Source organism: Montipora capricornis, chromosome 14 (genome assembly GCF_036669925.1).
Source record: "Montipora capricornis isolate CH-2021 chromosome 14, ASM3666992v2, whole genome shotgun sequence".
NCBI lineage: Eukaryota > Metazoa > Cnidaria > Anthozoa > Scleractinia > Acroporidae > Montipora > Montipora capricornis.
The window spans coordinates 8,390,759-8,409,714 of NC_090896.1; the positions used below are offsets into that span (position 1 = coordinate 8,390,759).

Consider the following 18,956-nt stretch of genomic DNA (forward strand, 5'->3'; position numbering starts at 1 on the left):
ACATTGCGACACAAGTTGCACGAAACATTTCACAGTATAACAGCGCCTTAAACGTTCTATGAAATTTGTGGAATCCATAACTTTATAGCGCTATTAAAGAAGCTTAAATTTGGCAAACATCATAAATACGCGCTACACGGCCAACGTTTGCAAAAACGTAATCCTGCCTTGTACTTGTACATGTTCATTGCCGTGACTTAACATCTTCAAATCCCACGGCCTGTTCCCGTCTGACCTTGTAGCTCAGTCGGTAGAGCAGCGGTGATCCAACCCGGAAGGTCGTGGGTTCAATTCCCACCCTGGTCAGAATTTTTCTCTGTCCTTGTGTGGGCCCATTTCCATCAGTAGGGCTAACGCTCACATGGTTTATATGGGTTAGAAACTTAGCACTTCACATTACACTTTACACTGTAATCAGTTAATTCTGTTCAAATATAAGTGCTACACGGCCAACGTTTGCAAAAACAAAATCCTCCCATCATAAATATACTCTTATTTGACCCCTGTTTGCCCTCATGGTGCAGGTCAATGGATCAATTTGATCTGGTTAACCACACCAAAAAGAATGGTGGTGTTAAAATGTGAATCCCACCAAGCTATAGCTATATTGTACAATCTTAGAAATGTGATTCGCTTCTGTCAGAGAAACTCGAATTCCTGTTTAACTGATAGAGACTGCATAGTTGTTCAATTTCATCTCGACAATACTTGCAACTTACCTGCCTGTTCGCTTTATTCTCACTGAGCGGGGCGTGAAAATGTCACTTCTTGTGAAGCTCTCAAAACTTAATATGCCTACTGAAACGAAACAGCAAATAAGGTCACCAGAAAAAACACATCACGTGCTGATCAGGCTTATCTTGTTTTTCTCGTATGCTAATGTGTTTCTCTCACAATTTGAACCTTTGAACGGACTCCAGAGGGACACGATTCTTATGGAATATTTTTAAGTCGTTTAAAAAATTCGCTTGCAGGTCGTGTTTTTCGGGTCTAAAAACTACTTCTGTTCCTGTTCCTGTTCGATTGTGTTTCAGTTACTTATGACATTGAGCTAAAAATTGCCTTTTCGATACGGTGAGTGTTCTGGAAAAAGATCAAAATTAATCCTCTATGGCCGAAATGGATATTCATAATGAACCAAAAACCACATCCCTGCACCCCACAGGATGCCATTTATAATTTAAACTTCCATGGTTATCAGGCTCATAAAGACAAAATGCAATCTTAGCTTCCCTAAACTATAAAAACTACGTTATTAAGTAATATCGGATTCAATCCCATCTGGAGGTATTTTTTATTCTAGTATGCATGGCTGGAGTTTAAACTAGAACGCGTTAATTTATTCGAAGCTTTACGCCCAATGGAAAAGACCTTTGTCAAAATAAACAATGGCTTCTTTGTCACGATTTCGGCAAGTTATTTGGTCTTTCAATCTAGTAAATGAATCCCGAGAGCTTTATTTGCTGACTAGTTCTTAATGGTCACGTGATTCTTGAAAGTACACGGCTTAGTTTCTAATTGTTGTGGGCTCACAAGGATAGATTTCAATTACATTTTTTGTCAGACTCTTCTAGTTCCAAATGTTAAACTGCTCGTTAAGGAATAAGGGAACCCACGGTAGTGATTCCATTCTATTGTTGTCATTGCTCAAAAACAGCTCGGGAAGAACAAAAGCAAAACTTAACTATGTTAGGGCCCGTACGAACTGGGCAACTTGTTGTTTAGTTTTCGAAAAAACCTGTCATCGTTTCCGTGATACAAGTGCGCACGGTGATTTTTTTCCCACCAAATTTTGTCAAGCCTTAACAAACTTCAAAGGCACCGAGCAGGACAAAGTTTTGACAGGCATGAAAACTATACATATTTTTCAATTTACACGGCATGATCAAAAGAAAAAGTTTTTAAGTGCGGCCACGATTACCAAATTGGAAATTTGGCGGGGACAATTTTTGTTGAGATATTTGGTCGAGCCAAACAAATTTTGTCAGCCTAGTGCGCACGGGCCCTTACCAAGATTTGTGTATCTAAATGACAAAACAAATAGTCACATGATCCTTGAAACTACACGCTTTGACTTAAAGTGCCCCTGTGATCAAAAAAACCACTTCCTTTTTTTTCTTCAGATTTTGAAAGTGCGTTTGCTTAACACCTCACTGGCAAAATTTTGAGCTTTGATTTTTATCCAAAGGCTGTTTACTTTGAGTGTAAGTTTTGGATTTCGCGGTTCGCCATTACTCGCGTTCAAAACTGACCGATTGGACCTCAGACGGTTGGATCCAGGGGAAAGTGACGTCAGAGGCTCACTAGCTTAGAATTTCAGCGTGTGAACGCAGCTTATTTTATATGCAAAGCGTGAGTTTAAAAGTCTGAAAGCCCAAAACCCGCGTGCTGCATAATAATTCTGCGGCGTACACACGTATTCCATTCTTAAACTAGTGAGCCTTTGACGTCATTTTCTCCTCGATCCAGCTCTGTCAAGAACATAATGTTAGTAATGGCGGACCATTAAATAGCAAAATTACAGTTAAAATAAAGAGGTGTCTTTTAGAGATCAAGGCTTAAAACGTGGGTCACTTAGTGTTTTGTTAACGTAGTTTTGAAATCCAAAGAAAAATATGAATTGATTTTTTGGTCACAGGGGCACTTTAAATGGTATCGTTATTTGTTATAAGGCTCTTAAGGATACAATTCAATATTGTTTTTGTTGAAAAATAATATTGATACTGTCCACACGAAAGCTCCATGAGCTTATCCCATCTCGTCACCAGAGCTTCGGATCTTATATCTGCGCATGATCCGAGGCTCTTGGAAACTCAATGTAGGAGAACATGTGCCGTAGGGTTCTTATAGCCAAAACCTTATGGCGCTTGCTCACTCCTCGTGCTGACACGAATGCACCAATCAGAGGCGCTTTTTATTGTTGAGGGTTCCCCAGAGCCTTCTCTTCCTCAGTCAACACAGACTGTGGCCAGAGTCCGTGTCCTTGCTGACCAAAAGAAAAGCGAACTCTGGGGACGAGATAGGAGCTAATCTGTGCTAAAGGTTTTCTTGATCCTTTCAAATGTATGCTCAGTTCAAATCGGAGCGGTTTTTTTTAATTTAAGAAGCACTTGGCGTTTTTCTTGCCTTTGTGTTATCATCTGCATCTTGCTCTTAAAATTCCAACTCAAAGACCTCCAAGATCGTGTTGTAGAAATTAGTTAAGAAGAGATGTTCCCGGTCACACCAGGAATTGACAAGAGACAAGTACTGTTAAGAGTAAATTTATCACTGTCGTGTTTCGATGTGTTTGACCATACTGTGGTTCACCCCGCGATTGATCGATTATAAGAAGAGAAAGTATCTGGATTTAAGACTGGGTCTCCGAAAACTCTATCCCGACTACGAGATCAAGCAAACCAATATAGTGTTTAACCTCCTGGGAGATTTCAACACCACCCTAAAGAAATAACTCTCTGATCTAGCCCACAAGAAAGATGTTGATAAAGTGCTAACCAACTGTCAGAAGTGGATTATATCACAGAACTGTGAAATCACCAAAAAATTCTACACTTTAAGACAATGAAATCTCCCTTTTTTTTTCCAGGAACTGTTGCCTAGACACTGTCCGCAGCAAGTTTCAAAACAAATTGTAAACTGGAAAGCTATTCAATACAACAGATAATAATAGTTTATTAAGTTCTCTTGTAGTACTACATACTAAATTATCGAACTAGAATATGGGATGTTATAAGAATATAAAATCATCCACAATATACAAGAAAAATAAAATATTTAAGGTTAAGTTGCCATCTCGACTAGTTCATCAGTCACCCTATGAGGCGACTGAATGAATGAGTGGGCGAGGGTGAGTGAGTGAGTCAATGAGGTAGTGAGTGAGTCAGTGATTGAATGAATATGAATGAACGAATGAAGGTTAAGTTGCCCTCTCGACTGAGTTCATCAGTCGTCCTATGAGGCGACTGAATGAATGAATGAATGAGTGGGTGAGGGTGAGTGAGTGGGTGAGTCAGTCAGTGAGTGAGTGAGTCAGTGAGTGAATGCATATGAATGAACGAATGAAGGTTAAGTTGCCCTCTCAACTGAGTTCATCAATCGCCCTATGAGTCATGCTAACGTGTGATTCAAAATTCATTTCTCTGATATAATTTCATCGCCATAGGTGTTGTTCAATGGCACAGATAGAATGAAGGCCTTATTCTGTCTGAATAAAAGCCTTTGATAATTATTTTTAGAAGATTTCATTCATCGAGCCCTGTCACTGCAGCACATGAGCTCAACACATTGACCTGATCCCAACTGAGTGCCTTCATAGCTCAGTTTTGAAGAGCATTGCAACGGCATCGCAGAGGTCCTGTGTTCGAATGCAGTTGAAGCCATACACCTGAATCGCCACTATGATGTTTTCAAAAAGAACAAATTCCTTATCTTCTAATACTTTACAACCAATCCGGCGATGACGTAACAAGGCATCTCGAGAGATTTTTTAATATTTTTCGTGAATCGTAAAATATGCTGCTCGATAATGACAGTGATGGCTAATATGTGGTTACTAACAATTGAGGATGCTCCACTTAAATTAAAGCTGTTATTATTTCAAAGAAGAAATCACAGTGACTGTTATCATCAGTAAGATGCTGCAGTTGCGTTATCGTGGAAACCAATGATCATTTACATTCTTCTTTGCTTCTCTTTTCCCGGGGTCTGTCGCATTCCAGGCTTCTCACCACGTGGAAAGAACTGCTGGATGCTGCGTGCTTCTCTCTGAAAGTTCAGATAAGATAAATGTTAAAACTTGTGTTTTCCTGACCAACGTATTCAACATGACATCACTGGTTACAAGTTTCGAACTGTCGCCACTTCGGCCAGGTTCGCGTCTCTAAACAGTACTGTAGAAGTGGAAGTAAAAACTTTTTGGTAAGTGATTTCAGTCTTTTGTTGTGCGGCAAAAAAAGAAAATCAAACAAATCAAATCAATGACCCCACTATGATTTATTCGTCTTAAGTTTGTGTTATCTCAATAGGATGTTACTGTGTGGTGCAAAAGTCTGCTATTGTGGTCTGTGTCTGAAAGGTCTTGTTTTTTCTAAATGGAGAAATGAAACATTAAAATTTGTCAAACATTGCTTATTGTGGGTCAATTAGGAAATCACCTACTTTCCCTTTCGCTTAATGGCCTCTTTCAAAACAGCTGCCACCTCGTCACTGTTTTATGAGAGCTTCAAGGCGCATGCGTAAAACACAAAAATGGGTCATTGATTTGATTTGTCATAAAGAATCGAAAAGCGCATGCCTGCACCCACTGGATGCCATTTTAAACTCAACCGTGATACCAAGATTTGTGTATCTAAGTGGAAAAAAATTCGTGTTTCGATTTGATAATCTGTGAAAGCTGCGAAATCAATTGGAGGTTTTCACGTGACGTCATGGCCGCCATGTTGGTGGACGAAGACAAAAGATCTCTCATTAGCTTCTTTTGTTCGTCCATCAGAAGTCGTACATTTCTCTATTGTTAATTGGTTTCTCTAGAGGTTGGTTGCAAACGTCCTTCAGCAAGCAAGATGCCGAAATCGTTTGGTTAAAATAGAAAAGTTATGTATTACTTTATTCAACCATGTCGCATTTGTTTTAAAATTAACGTTTGTATTTCACTATGCAAAGTACTCTTGTAGTTTGATCACGCAAAATAGGCATGTTTCTTTCTATTTTGCCATATAAAGGGATTCTCGAATTTTCGATCGCTTGTTGGCCTTTTCTAATGGTCTAACTTTCCGTGGGGTAGATGAGATATGTATTTGTGTGGAAATCTGGGAAAACGTCACATTTTTAGGAAGTTAAATTCCGCCACAAAACCATACAGTTACTGAAGTTTGATCTGTGTTTGCCCCGCACATCAATATGCTGGCGGAAACCGTGAGAAGGTCTATTAATCCATTAGATCTGGATACCGATACCGAGGAGATGAAGTTAAAATGGCAAAACCAGTTAAACGTTATGGCCTTAACCTGGGAACTAGAGAAGTTGTGTTGTACAATCTTTGAAAAATTGGTTCGCCTCTGTCAGCAAAACTCGAAGTTACATTTCCGGTACAATTGCTAGAGACTGTTGCATGTTGCTGATCTCGACAATACTTGCAACTTACCCGCGTGTTGTGTATTTGGATTCGCAATTTTTCACTGCGCGAGGGCCTGTAAATATCACTCACTTCTTTAAAGGCACTGAATTCTGTGAACGACGCGTCTATTCTGTGAATTAACGTCTTCTGCTTGATTTGAATGACGCCTTAATGGATTCTACGTTTACGTCCAATGGAAGTTGTGTCAATAAAAACAATTGCCTTTCAATTGCTGTCACAATTTGCCAAGTTATTTATCCGTTCAACCGTAAGATCTAGTTGCTAATGAGTGATTAGCGGTCACTTGATGCGTGGAAGTTCATGCTTGGTGTCATGGTTACCATTCTCATCCTTGATAGAGTTCACTTAAATTTCTCTAAAAATAATCATGATACTGATACTGTATGGCTCTCTCTTTGACTTCTTAAACTCTTCATAAAGGAATAGAACCTGCTCGATAGCGAACAACCCTTTTTCGGCTTTTGTCCGATTCTATTTGTCATTGTTCTCAAACGACTCGGGAAGAAACAAAAGCGAAACTGTAACTCAACCGTGATGCTAAGATTCACGGTGACTTCAGTGGTGCCGGTATCTGCATCCAGCCCTTAAAAGTCCTAGCCCACAGAACTTCGACTAATGCAACTCTACCTCTCTGCCAGTGATTGGGGTTTTATCAATGAATGTGAACTAATAACGTGTTTATTCATCCTTTATTCGTTACAAATTACTTGGCAATTAGTTGACGTGACAAGGCGACTCGAGAGATTTTTGATTTGCAGCGAATCTTAAGATATTCTGATCGATATCGACAATGATGGTTGAGTATTATGTCGAGTGTCGCAAATGGATGATACTCCTTTTAACATTGTGGTTACTTTATTATTTGCAAAGAACAAATCACTGTTATCAGTAGGGTGCTATGGGTGCATTATCGTGGAAACCAATGATCATTCATTCTTCTTTGCTCAGCTTTGTCCTGCGCTGTCGCATCCAATACTTCTCACCACGAACGGAGAACGGATGGATGCTTCGTGCTTCTCTCTGAAAGTTCAGTTAAGGTAAAGTTTAAAACAGGTGTTTTCCTGCATGACTTAATTAATAACAACTGATCATGAGTTTCGTACTGTCGCTTCTTCACCCAATTTTTACGTCCGGTACAATTCACCTTTATCACTCGGCGGCCATTTTGGAGTCCGTGGGGAATACAGGCTTTGTCTTTGCATTGTCTTTGCCCGTCCAGTCTCGCACTGAATGAGAGGTTCGAGGGGCAAAATCTTTAGTTTGGGCATTGAGTGATATGGGCCAATACAGTAACTGTGGAAGCTGTTGTTCAAGCTTTATGTGAAATAAGATTTATATATAGTCTTTATTGAAAAACCGAGCGACCGTTTTCTTTTGTTTGAGACGCAATTAAACATAGCCTTGTGACAAGCGATCAGAAATAGTGTCAAGGAAAGCTTCTGATCCTTTTTAGGGCCCGGTGATTTTGCACTGTCGGTACGATTTTTTGCGCATGCGACGAGCTTACGACATGCCTACGACATGACTTACGATTGTCGCAGCGTTTTAAACCATGTTTTAAAATGCTACGACATTTTTTCTGTCGTACACGACAATCGTAGACGAGTTGAAAGCCTGTTCTAAGCTTGTCGCATGCGACAAAAATCGTCTTGTATAAATCTTCCCTTAGCAGTTGTGAACTGTGCACACCGCTGACCAAAATATCGCAGGAACTATTGACAGGTTTGTCTTTGAAAATCTTAGGTCGAAAAAAAAATGGTGATTCGTTTGTGGTATATTTAGTCAACCCCCTTCCAACCAAAGCCACGCAACCAAATACTTATCGGATGTCAATCAAACCTTTTCTTTTAACTGCACTCTTTTCCCAGCACCTACACCTCCCCTTTGGCATTCAGTCTCCACAACCAAAACGGCGAGTACAAAGACAGCAACAAGAATGACAAGAGCTGTTTTGTTCATCTTTAGCTTGCGTAGTCTTTAGTATGTAACTGTGTGGTGGCAAAAGTCTGAGGTTGTCTGTATCTGAAAGCCGTTTCCCTGAATGGACAAACACATTATTGAACATTATAAAACACACTATTTTATCTCGGTCACTACGAAAAATCTCCCAATTTTCCTTTCGGCTTAGTGGCCTGTTTCAAAATAGTTGCGCGTCCGTCAATGTTTTGGAAAATCTTCGAGGCGCATGCGCAGAACAAAAACTGGTCAATGATTTGATTTCTCACGATGAACCAAAAACCACATGCCTGCACCCACTGGGTCCCATTTTAAGAGTCATATCTAACAAACTACCTTATTACATGAAATTTTCGCAACATGTTTATTTCGCGATTTTGACGTGAGCATATTTCGCGACACTTGAATTTCGCGATTTTGCGTAAATTTTATGTTTTGAATCACTATAATTTCGCGTTTTTGAGTAACACGCAATTTACATTTCATTGGCGATGATACACTGGCGGTAATACTTCCCTTCCAGTTAATACACCCTTTATTCCCGCTTTCTGTCATCCTTTTAAGACATGAACCCTCCCCGGTGCACTGGTGAAAAAGTTATACTGTGACATTTCCACCAACCAAGTTGTTTTTCCAGTAGAGGCGTCAGTTATAATGGAACATCTCCAAAGAACATTGAAGCCATTGAGAGATTTATGCGGCTGGTGGAACAGCACTACAGGGAACCAGTTACAGGTATTGACGTTATTAATGGCCAGATTTAAGACTGTACAAAGGATTTTAGTGCCACCTGGAGAGGAGATAGAAAGCAGTAGCGATGAAATGACCCGGGTAGGGGGGGGGGGGGACTCCCAGGACTCCCAGAGTCCCACGATTCCCAAGACTCCCAAGACTCCCAAAACTCCCAAATGAAACAGACGGGGATGCTCGTCGTCTCGCTTAGGGGTGTAAATTTTGGATTTTGGTCTCGCTTAGGGTGTTCCGGGCAAAGCGCCAATAATTTAAGCCACCAGGGTCTCGTTTAGGGTTCCGCCAAGAAACAGAATTACGCGAAGACAAACAGAAGTCAAATTTTCGTGACGTGTTTTGTTTAGGGGTCAACATTTGCTTAAGCCACGCCCAGATTTGTTTCCTTTAGGGGTCACAAAAAGCTTGAGCCACGCCCAGATGGTCTCCTTTAGGGGTGAAATTCAAGATTTCCGACGAGCATCCCAGTCTGTTCCATATGTGAGTCCCCCCCCCCCCCCTCCCCCCGGGGAAATGACCAAGACATTGCCTGAGAACAGTAAAAAATGTGACTTTGTAAACGTTTCAGTGGTAATAAACTCGTTCTTTCTTGGTTATTGACATAATGTAGGTCACTTAATTTTCGCGTCATGTTATATTCGCGACACTTTATATTGTTCGCGTCACTTAAATTTTGCGATTTTTTCAATATCGCGAAATTCGGGAAATTAACGTGTCTCGAAAATTTCATGTGAGGGTACTCGGGAAACAAAAACTCAACTGTGATACCAAGATTAGTGTATCAAGGTGGAAAAAGTCGTCTCTTAATTTCATAAATTCTGAAAGCTGCGAAACCGAAAGCAAGGAAGATGCCGAGGTCTTTGTGGAAAATAGGAGAGTTATTTATCGGTTCATTCAACAATGCCGTTATGTGTTAATTATGTGAAATCATGGGAAACCGTCACTTTGTATAGGGGAGTTATAGAAGCGTGAATTCCGCCACAAAGCCATATATTTATTGTAGTTTCATCTGTAGTTGCCCTCTGCAAATCAATATGGTGGCGGAAACTGTGAGAAGGTCTATTAGTCCATTAGATCTGGATACCTATGCTAAAGAGATGGCCTTACAATGGGATGCTGCACAGTCGATATCTTTGAAAATTTGGCTCGCTTCTATCAGTAACCTGGATGTTTAGATCTTGGGTTAAACTGCTAGAGACTGCCAAGCTTTTCACTCCAGTTAGTTGTCGATAATACTTGTAATATAACTTACCTTGTGTAAGAACCTGTTATGGCCTAGCAATTTTCGCTGAGCAGGGGCCTGTTAATATGACACGATTCTTTAAAGGCACTGAAGACTATGGATAGCGAACATTCGAACCAGGCAATATTTCTTACTTGGTTATGCATTGCTGGATTTTAACAACGCGATAATTTATTCTAAGTTGAAGCCCAATGAAAGTTGTGTCAAAGTAGAGAATGGCTTTTGTCACAATGTGTCAAGTTATTTATCCCTTCAACCATAAGATTTACTCTGGTCGATGAATCACAGAAACTCAATTTGCTAATTAATGCTTAGTGGTCACATGGTTCTTGAAAGTACACGCTTGCTTCGCACTGTTGTTTTCATGGTTACTAGGCTCATAAAGATAGAGTGCACTTACATTTAGTCTAAACTGAATAATATTGATACTGCCCGATAACGAATAACCCTTTTTCGGCTTTTGTTCGATTCTACTTGTCATTGTTCACAAACAACTCCTAAAAAACAAAAGACTAAAGGAGACATTTTAACCGGCCAGAACACGTTGTCTATTTTCTTATCTGAACGTAGCTGTGACAATTTCATCTTAAAGAAAACTCACCGTCATTTATCATAGTCTCAGACTAAAATTACTTGAAACACGACAATGGAATTATTTGAAAAAGTCCATGAATTTACTTTGTACTGACGCCTCTGCGTCTACGTTTAGACTAACCCAGGTGAACTCAATATTAGAAAGAACCTTTGAGAGGTCATTTGCCGTCTCTGTTAGGTTTCACTGGTAAGATAAGAAGGCGAGGAGCAATGAATGCAGCAAAAGCCAAGGAAGTGAAACTTGTACAATAAGGAAGCAGTCACGAGTAACAAAGGTCAAGACGGACTCAACTCAAACATGTAATGCTATTTTGCTACTGTTTTTCATCATCTAAACAGGGTACAATGTCTACAATGAGCACATAATTATGACAATAATCAATATCAGCTGTCAGTGTAACATATCACGACGGTTACGGTCGGAAATTGTCACACTGTGATCATCTGGCCTTCATTCCTCTCTGTGTTCATCTTTCTCCTCTTCAACACTTCGCCGAAATAAGTCGCATCCAAGTTGTTTCGCTACTTCACAAATGTGGTTGGCTTCTCTCTGAAACTGTTCATAACGTTAAGTGTTTAAAAAGTAGTAGATAAAATACGAGCGGGAGATTTGTGATTGAACTGACTGATGAAGCCTTTGTCGGTGATCTGTTTCTTTCCCTGTCCCAGTTCCCAGAGGAGTTGGAATTGAATAGACTTTAGACCAAAAGAAAGATAATTTAACATGGTAATAGACCTAATCAGCTAACTCAATGTTGTACCCAATTTTAAACCTCCCAGGATTAAGATTCTTTGTGTATTGTAGTTGCATGATATTCATATTTATAATTGTATTCATATTTAGATGATATGGAAATACCTGGAACAAAACGTTTTATTCCCAAAGGGTTTGAATGGGGTGCAACATGTACAAGCCGTGCTAATTTTCGGTTTATCTGCGAAGTCTCGGAAATTTAAAACGGTTCTGGTAGGTTGACTTTCACAACCGGACTAAAATGGGGCAAGACAAAAGAACCATTGTTGTTCCGATTAGGAATTCCTGATTAGGTATTTATATATTGGTTTTGCTCTATTATGGACATAATCGGCTCCGTTAGATGAGGGACGAGTCGTCCTGGTTACCGGCAGATACAAAAATCTCACTTGAACTACAACTGTGCATTTTTTGGAACCAACGGTCATTCATTCTTGTTTGCCCTGCGCTGTGGCATCCAGGGCGTCTCGTCACGTGCAAAGAACGGATGGATGCTTTGTGCTTCTCCGTGAAAGTTCAGGTAAGTTAAATGCTAAAACTTGTGTTTTCCCGATCAACCTTGTCAACATGACAAGTTTCGAACTCTCGCCACTTCGGTCAGGTTTGCGTCTGTGAACAATACTGTAGAAGTGGAAGTTCAAGCTTTTGGAAAATGATTTCAGTCTGTTTTTGTGCAAAAAAGGTACGAGACCGTTTTCTTTTGTTTGAGACACAATGAAGCATTTCCTTGTCCCTCGAGATTTTTTTAATCGTATAGACCACTGACCAAAACATCGCAGGAACTTCTAACCATGTCTAACAAAATTATCCTTCAAATTGTGAAGGGTAAAAGGAATGATGCCGAATGAAATCATCCACGAGAATAAAAAATTTCGATTCTTATCGACCCCTCCCAAAATGAATCGCAAAAAAAAGTAAGTCAATCAAGATACATATCACATTCCAACCTTTTCCTTAAACTGCATTCTTTTCGCATTAAATCTTCTATTAACTTGAAGGCAGTCAGTCTCCACAACCAAACCGGCCATTACAAAGACAGCAACAAGAATGACGAGAGCTATTTTCTTCATCTTGATTGTGTGAAAACCGACGAATCTTGAGTATGTAACTTTGTGTGTGGTTGTCTGTGTCTAAAAGGTCTTCTCGTTTTCCTGAAAAGACAGAAATACCTTGTTTAGTCTTCGTACCAAGAAAAGGCTCCCACTTTTTCTTTCGTCCTAATTGCGTGTTTTAAAACAACGGCCTCCTTCTCACTGCTCATGGAGACCTAGCGAGGCGCATGCGCTTTAGAAAACACGAAGACTGTTCGTAGACGATAAACTGGATCAGCGGTAACAAACTCCGATGCGAAGTGGTCACTATTTACCGCGATCTATAGTCAGAAATATATGCTAGGGAGCCCCAATTCCCATGAAGCCATTCCCATTGGTCAAATTGTGTGACGGAGAAAATGCTAATTTCTCTTTTTTTAATTTGGTTTTCTCAGGGAATTCCGCCAAGGCAAAAAGCGAAGGAAATGGCATCTAGGCTCCAATTTACAATGCGATGGCTGAAGATACGTAAAGAAATGTAGACTGCAAAACCTGCCCATATTTGTGCTTTGTTGAGAAAACACATATTTTGTACTGAGAAGCAATGATGAAGTGATATTAGGGTTGGGGTTAGGATCTTACTCTCTCTTTTCCCGTAATCTCACGCTTTCATATCTTACAAGCTGTAGCTTCTCTGACGAAATGTAGTGCATAGCACATCAGCAAGGAAAGGCGCCAGAGAACTGATCGAGAAGATTCTGGGGCCCGGTTGTTCAAAAGCCGATTAACGCTAATCCCAGATTAAAGATTAACCAAGGAGTTTATTTTTCTACTCCCAAATGCTGTTCAATTCTGATATTCGGCAAAATTGATATTAGAAGAAGTCAACCTCGAAAATCAAAAATGAACAAAAGACATTTTCACCAAAAAGTAGAAAACATGAAACAAAAGTTAACGCTAATCCTGGATTAAGTTAATCGGCTTTCGAAAACCGGGCCCAGAAGATTTACTAACATGGCAACATGACGTAAGCACTTCTTTGCTCTTTGCGTGCTTAATGTTTGGTTAGTCTGTACAGTCTCGATTTAAAACGACACTGGTTGTCCACACATACAAAAATTCAAGTTAAACTACAATTTTGGATATTTCGGAACCGGGCCAAATCGTTATTTTTGGTGCTTCCCTGCAAGTCTTCAACTTTGCAAGTCTGAAATCCTGGGTATAATTATTTGCATCAGTTTTAACTTCCTCGTCAATATAAAAACTCTTTAACTCATTCATGCGAATTATGAAGAGTGGGAGGTTGGCTAGAACACGGCATAAAGGAAAGCGGAAGTGAAACTGATTATTGTATTAAGGCACGAGCAACCGCTGACTAGTCGATCTTAATTAGGGTCAGCCTTCGTGGTCAGCAAAGGCAGGTTATGCCATTTGGGTAAGTAAAAGTGCTTCGTAAACTACAACACATTCACAAGAACTTAAGCGGCCTCAGACTTAACAAATAGTTGTCTTTAGAGCTTACAGTTTCATCAGAGTTCGACGGTGAATCGTACAAGTTACAATAGGTGGTTTCCAACCAATAGACACGCAGATATGAATGACAAAAGATGACAAACGAAAGAAGATAATGAAAGATAACGTTTCTGTCATCCAACATGCCTGCCATTGCACGAACATTTTGGCTAGAATTAAGTAGTTTTCAGGTTCTTCGAGTTTCCTAGGTCTCGGGAAGACGGCCATATTTATTCGTAGAGAGATCAGTTTAATAGGCGGCTTTACTCACCTGTTAGGTTGGAACCCACACATTGCCTGTAAGTGGTCGTTTATTACTTTTAACCTGTTTTTTTTTTTTTTTTTTTTTGCTCATTAGGGGCTATTTGTACGAACCCGATGGTTTGGTGGCTGTACACGTAATGTGCAAACTAAAGATTGCTCTACAAGACCAGACAAGGTTTGTCACAGCGATATTTTCCTTCCTTTATGTTTTGGCTTTCAAGAGCTTTTGATTTTTTCCTAAGTAAATCTTGACAATGTTCAATGAGAGCTCTCACCTGGCTTGTCTCTTGATGGCTTGTCACAGTTCAGAAGGAACAAGAGAGTAGCCCAATCGCAATGTTATGGGTTCGATTCCGTTCAGTTCCTTGATGTTTTGGACCGTTGGCTTTTTCAGTCTACCTTTGCAGTCGTTATGAATAAACGAGTGAACGAATGAACGAGGAAATGGTCAACTTCATTCCAACAAAGGGGATCTCCTCACATTCATGCATTATTCTAAGTTATGGATGCCCCCAGAATGATAACATTGTTATCACTTGTAAATCGCATGCCAAAAGTGATAAATCTATTGAAGTAGAAGACTGCGAGTCTACCGTTAATTGCACGAAGGATACTATGTTGAATCTATAGTATAATAAAAAGATGAACTATATGAGAAAAACAAGACTAGAGAAAAAAATCTAACTGCACATTAATTTATACACATGAAATTTACTTAGATTCAATGTTAAATTTACTTCGATACACTACCCACATCTATCATCTCCATTATTGAAAACAGCATCATCAGCTTTGCAGGGCTATCAAATTGACACGTCCACTAGTTAGCCATTGGCACCCTATGTTTAACAAACAATTCGGAAAACTTCAACTCAACCGTGATACCACGATATGTGTATCCAAGTGGAAAAAGTCGTTTCTCGATTTGATGAACCTTGTAAAACATTTTGAACCCTGGACCAGCAAATGGTTCCAAGTACCTTTCTTGCTTCTATCAGAACGCCAGGAGACAAAAGATGTCTGCTGTGATACACAGCAACACCTCCTACAAGACCTCACTTATGGATTTGATTTGTATATTGTTTGTTTGACGGAAACCTGGCTCAACGAGAGTATCTCTGACTTTGAAATCCTGCCCTGTGGATATGATCATATCTACAGAAAGGATCGCCAAAATCGAACTGGTGGTGTAGCTCTGATCGCAATCAAATCATCACTAAGTTCAAGCCAAGTATGTTTCACGGGTCTTCCCTCAGAATTTGAGGTGGTCATGGTAGAAATAGAAAACCTAAAGTTCACGAGAAAAATTCCCATCGTTTCCTGCTATCAACCACCGAATGACGCAAGGTTTGTGACTCATTTTATAAACGCTTTGAATCTGGTTGATTTCAACAATTATCATTCTGTTGTATTTATGGGTGATTTCAACTTTCCTAATATACACTGGATTGATGGGTCTGGTTTTTCACACTGTACTACAAATGACGAAAATAGACTTGTGGATATCTTAAAAGACTTGTATTTATTTCAGCTTATTCAGTCTCCAACGCGTCTGGCTAATGTTTTGGATTTAGTCTTGAATAACAATTCAGACAGTATTTCTTCTCTCCAAAGTGGTGTTACTATTAGTGAAATTGGAATTCCATCTGATCACTACCCCATACTCTTTGACATCGTGGTTTCCTACTTTTTCAAGACTCCTGCAAAGAGTTTACGTTACAACTTCAAAAATGCAAATTTTGAAGCCATTGGCCAGGCCTTACATCAACTCCCTTTGAGCTCTGGTCTAGTTAATATCACATCCAAGGAGGATTTCCGATGCAGCTTGGCAATTATTAAGATAGGGTTTCGTTCTGCAAGAAAGAAATACCTTGCTGACATTGTTAATGAAGTTCATCATAACAGTAAACGATGTTGGTCTTACTCCTTCAAAAACAAAAGGAAACCTATCCCTGATAAAATATACTATGGTGCGGACGTCTTTTCCAACGACCTTGCACGCTTCAACGAACGCCTTTCTAAGTACTTTCAGTCCATCTACAAAGATCACATTGGTTGTAGCGTTATTGCGGAGGAGCTTGTTCCTTTAGATTCATTAACTGAGACTCTTGATCTGATCCAGGTCTCTGTGAAAGAGGTGACGTCTCTCCTTCGATCCATTAATGTAAGCAAATCAGTCGGACCTGATGGTTTACCTAATATTATCTTAAAGGAGTGCGCGGAAGTTTTGTCTCCTTCCTTAACAGCGTTTATCAACTTTGGGTTAAGCCACGGCTTTTGTCTTAGTAAGTGGAAGTACGCCAATATAACTCCGGTTCACAAAAAAGACAAACGTGATGACGTCTGCAACTACTGACCAATCTCACTGCTACCTGTTATTTCTAATATTCAGTAATATGTTGTTGCCAATGAATTGACCAAACATATCAAGAATCAGCTCTACAACCTTCAGTATGGTTTCCAAAGTGGCAGATCATGTGTGGCCCAACTTCTTTTGGATTAGATTTACCGATTTGATATTATTGGATTTTGCTAAAGCACTCGACTCGGTTTGTCACAAAAATCTGCGACAAAAGGTAAAGTGGTTTGGTATCTGTGGCCCTTTACTTGCATGGTTTGAAAGTTACCTTAGCTGCCGCATGCAACGAGTTGTTATTAATGGTTCCTACTCCAACTGGAATCCTTTAAAATCGGGTGTTAATTACTGGCTAGAATACTTAGACGTTTTCTTTCTTTTTTTTTTAAGTGTAAGGCTGGTTTAATAAACTTAAATCTTGATGATTTAGTTGTATTTTGTAGTGGGCGTTCCTGTCGTGGCTCGTCAGGTCTCTTTCTAAAGAATAATTTTGCAAGAACCTCCCTGTTTCGTGACTCGTATTTTGTACGCATTTTTCTAATTTGTGGACTGCTATTCCAGGGTATATTAAATCTGAAAGCTTGCTAGAATCATTTAAGACGAAAGTTAAGTCATTTTTCTATAAAAGACTTACTATTATCTATAACCAAGACGACATTCGCTCTTACAAGTTAGTTTGTCCTGTGTCGTTGTCTGAACATGTTTACTAGTTGTACATGTTAAAACTTTTCATACGTTCCTACTGTTCTCTACCCTATTGAACCGTATTTCTAGTTCAGTGTTTTAGAACTTTTTTGTTTTCCCTATATAGTTACATATGTGGAACGTTTTGAAACCTTCATCTCAATCGTTTCATTGTCATTTTTTTATTCGTATTTACACTATTTATGTAGTTTGTTTGTTATTAAGTTGTCTTTTTGTAGCAAGGGGTGCTTGTAAGTGGGTGGATTTGTATCTTTTTTCTTTTAGGGGTAGGGTCGGGTAATTTTTCTAGTAGGGGACCTTGTATCCTATTGTAATATTACCTGCCTTTGGGCGAATTCGTTAAATAAATAAATAAACAAATAAATAAGTAAATTGTAGCTATTGTGGCTTTAGTATTTATAATCAATTTCTATTATTTTATTGTTTTACATGATAATGGCGTTAAGATTTCGTCGAAACGTTGTCGTTTTTTTAAACCTTTTCGCTTTTAAAATGTCATGTTATTTTATCGCGATTTTTTTATAACGAAATATTTTTCAAAATAAACTTTAAAAGTTGTGAAATCAATAGGGGGCAAGATGTCGAGACCTTTTTTGATTAATTAAAATAAAAATGATTCGTATTACTTGATACACCCATGTCGTTATGTGTTTTTAAATTAACTCTTGCATTTAACTTTTAAAATTCTTTACTATGTTTTCATTTAGGGATTCTTAAAAAACAAATTTTCGTTTGTTTGGCCGTTTGCAGTGGTCTAACTTTCCGATGCCTAAATGAGATATGCATTTGTATGAAAAGTTGGAAAAATGTTAGTTTGTGGGGGATACATTTACTGTAATTTCATACACATGTGAATGCCCTACAAATCATATATGGTGGCTTGGTGGAAGCCGTGAAAAGGTCTATTGAGTCATTAGATCTGGATACCCATACCAAAGAGATGGTCTTATCCTGCGAACCCAGTTAATCTTATATAAACCTAGAGAAGCTGTGTTGTATATTATTTGAGAATTTAATTCGCATTTGTCAGCGAAACTCGACTTCCGGTTTAACTGAAAGAGACTGTATAGCTCTTTAGTTAGATCTCGAGAATACTTGCAACTTACCTGCGCGAAAGCGTTTGGATTAGCAATTTTCACTGAGGGCCTGTAAAAATTACTCAATTGTTTACAGGAACTGAATACTGTGCATGGCTGGTTTTTAATGATGCATTAATTTATTCTACATTTACGCCCAATGAAAGTTGTGTCAAAATAAATAATGGCTTTTTTGTCACAATTTGTCAACTTAGTTATCGGTTCAATCGTAAAGGTTCAATCTGGTAAATTTATTTGCAAATTAGTGCTTAGTGGTTACGTGATTAGTGAAAGAGATGTTCTATGCAATGAATTATAGATTTCTCAATTAGTCGCAAAGTGTCACTGTTGCCATGGAAACATGGATACCACGCCTTTTGTGCTGCGAATGTCAAAGAAACAAAAAAACGGTTTTTTTTAATGCAGAGAACATTACATTACGAATATGTACAGCAATTTTAAAGTCAATCGAGTTAAAACTCTTCAAGAAATCAATGTTTTAAAATAAGAGCCCATGATTTGTTTACAAGGGTTGCTATGGTGATATTGGTTGCCAGGACATCAAAAGTACCTAAATTAATA

General features: G+C 39.0%; 2 long non-coding RNA genes across 2 annotated transcripts in view; both read right to left on the minus strand.

Moving 5' to 3' along the window:
- The window catches only part of LOC138032835 (uncharacterized), a 29,789-nt gene extending 19,532 nt beyond the window's left edge, over positions 1 to 10,257 (minus strand). Inside the window, exon 1 of the long non-coding RNA XR_011128482.1 lies at positions 10,092 to 10,257. This is a non-coding gene — a long non-coding RNA (uncharacterized lncRNA). The remainder of the gene's footprint in view (positions 1 to 10,091) is intronic.
- Positions 10,258 to 10,720: 463 nt separating this feature from the next.
- Positions 10,721 to 18,754, minus strand: LOC138032837 (uncharacterized). Its single transcript, XR_011128485.1, has 3 exons — positions 18,405 to 18,754; positions 12,378 to 12,581; positions 10,721 to 11,232 (listed from the first exon to the last, which is right to left on the minus strand). It is a non-coding gene; the product is annotated as an uncharacterized lncRNA (long non-coding RNA).
- Between the last annotated feature and the right edge of the window lie 202 nt (positions 18,755 to 18,956).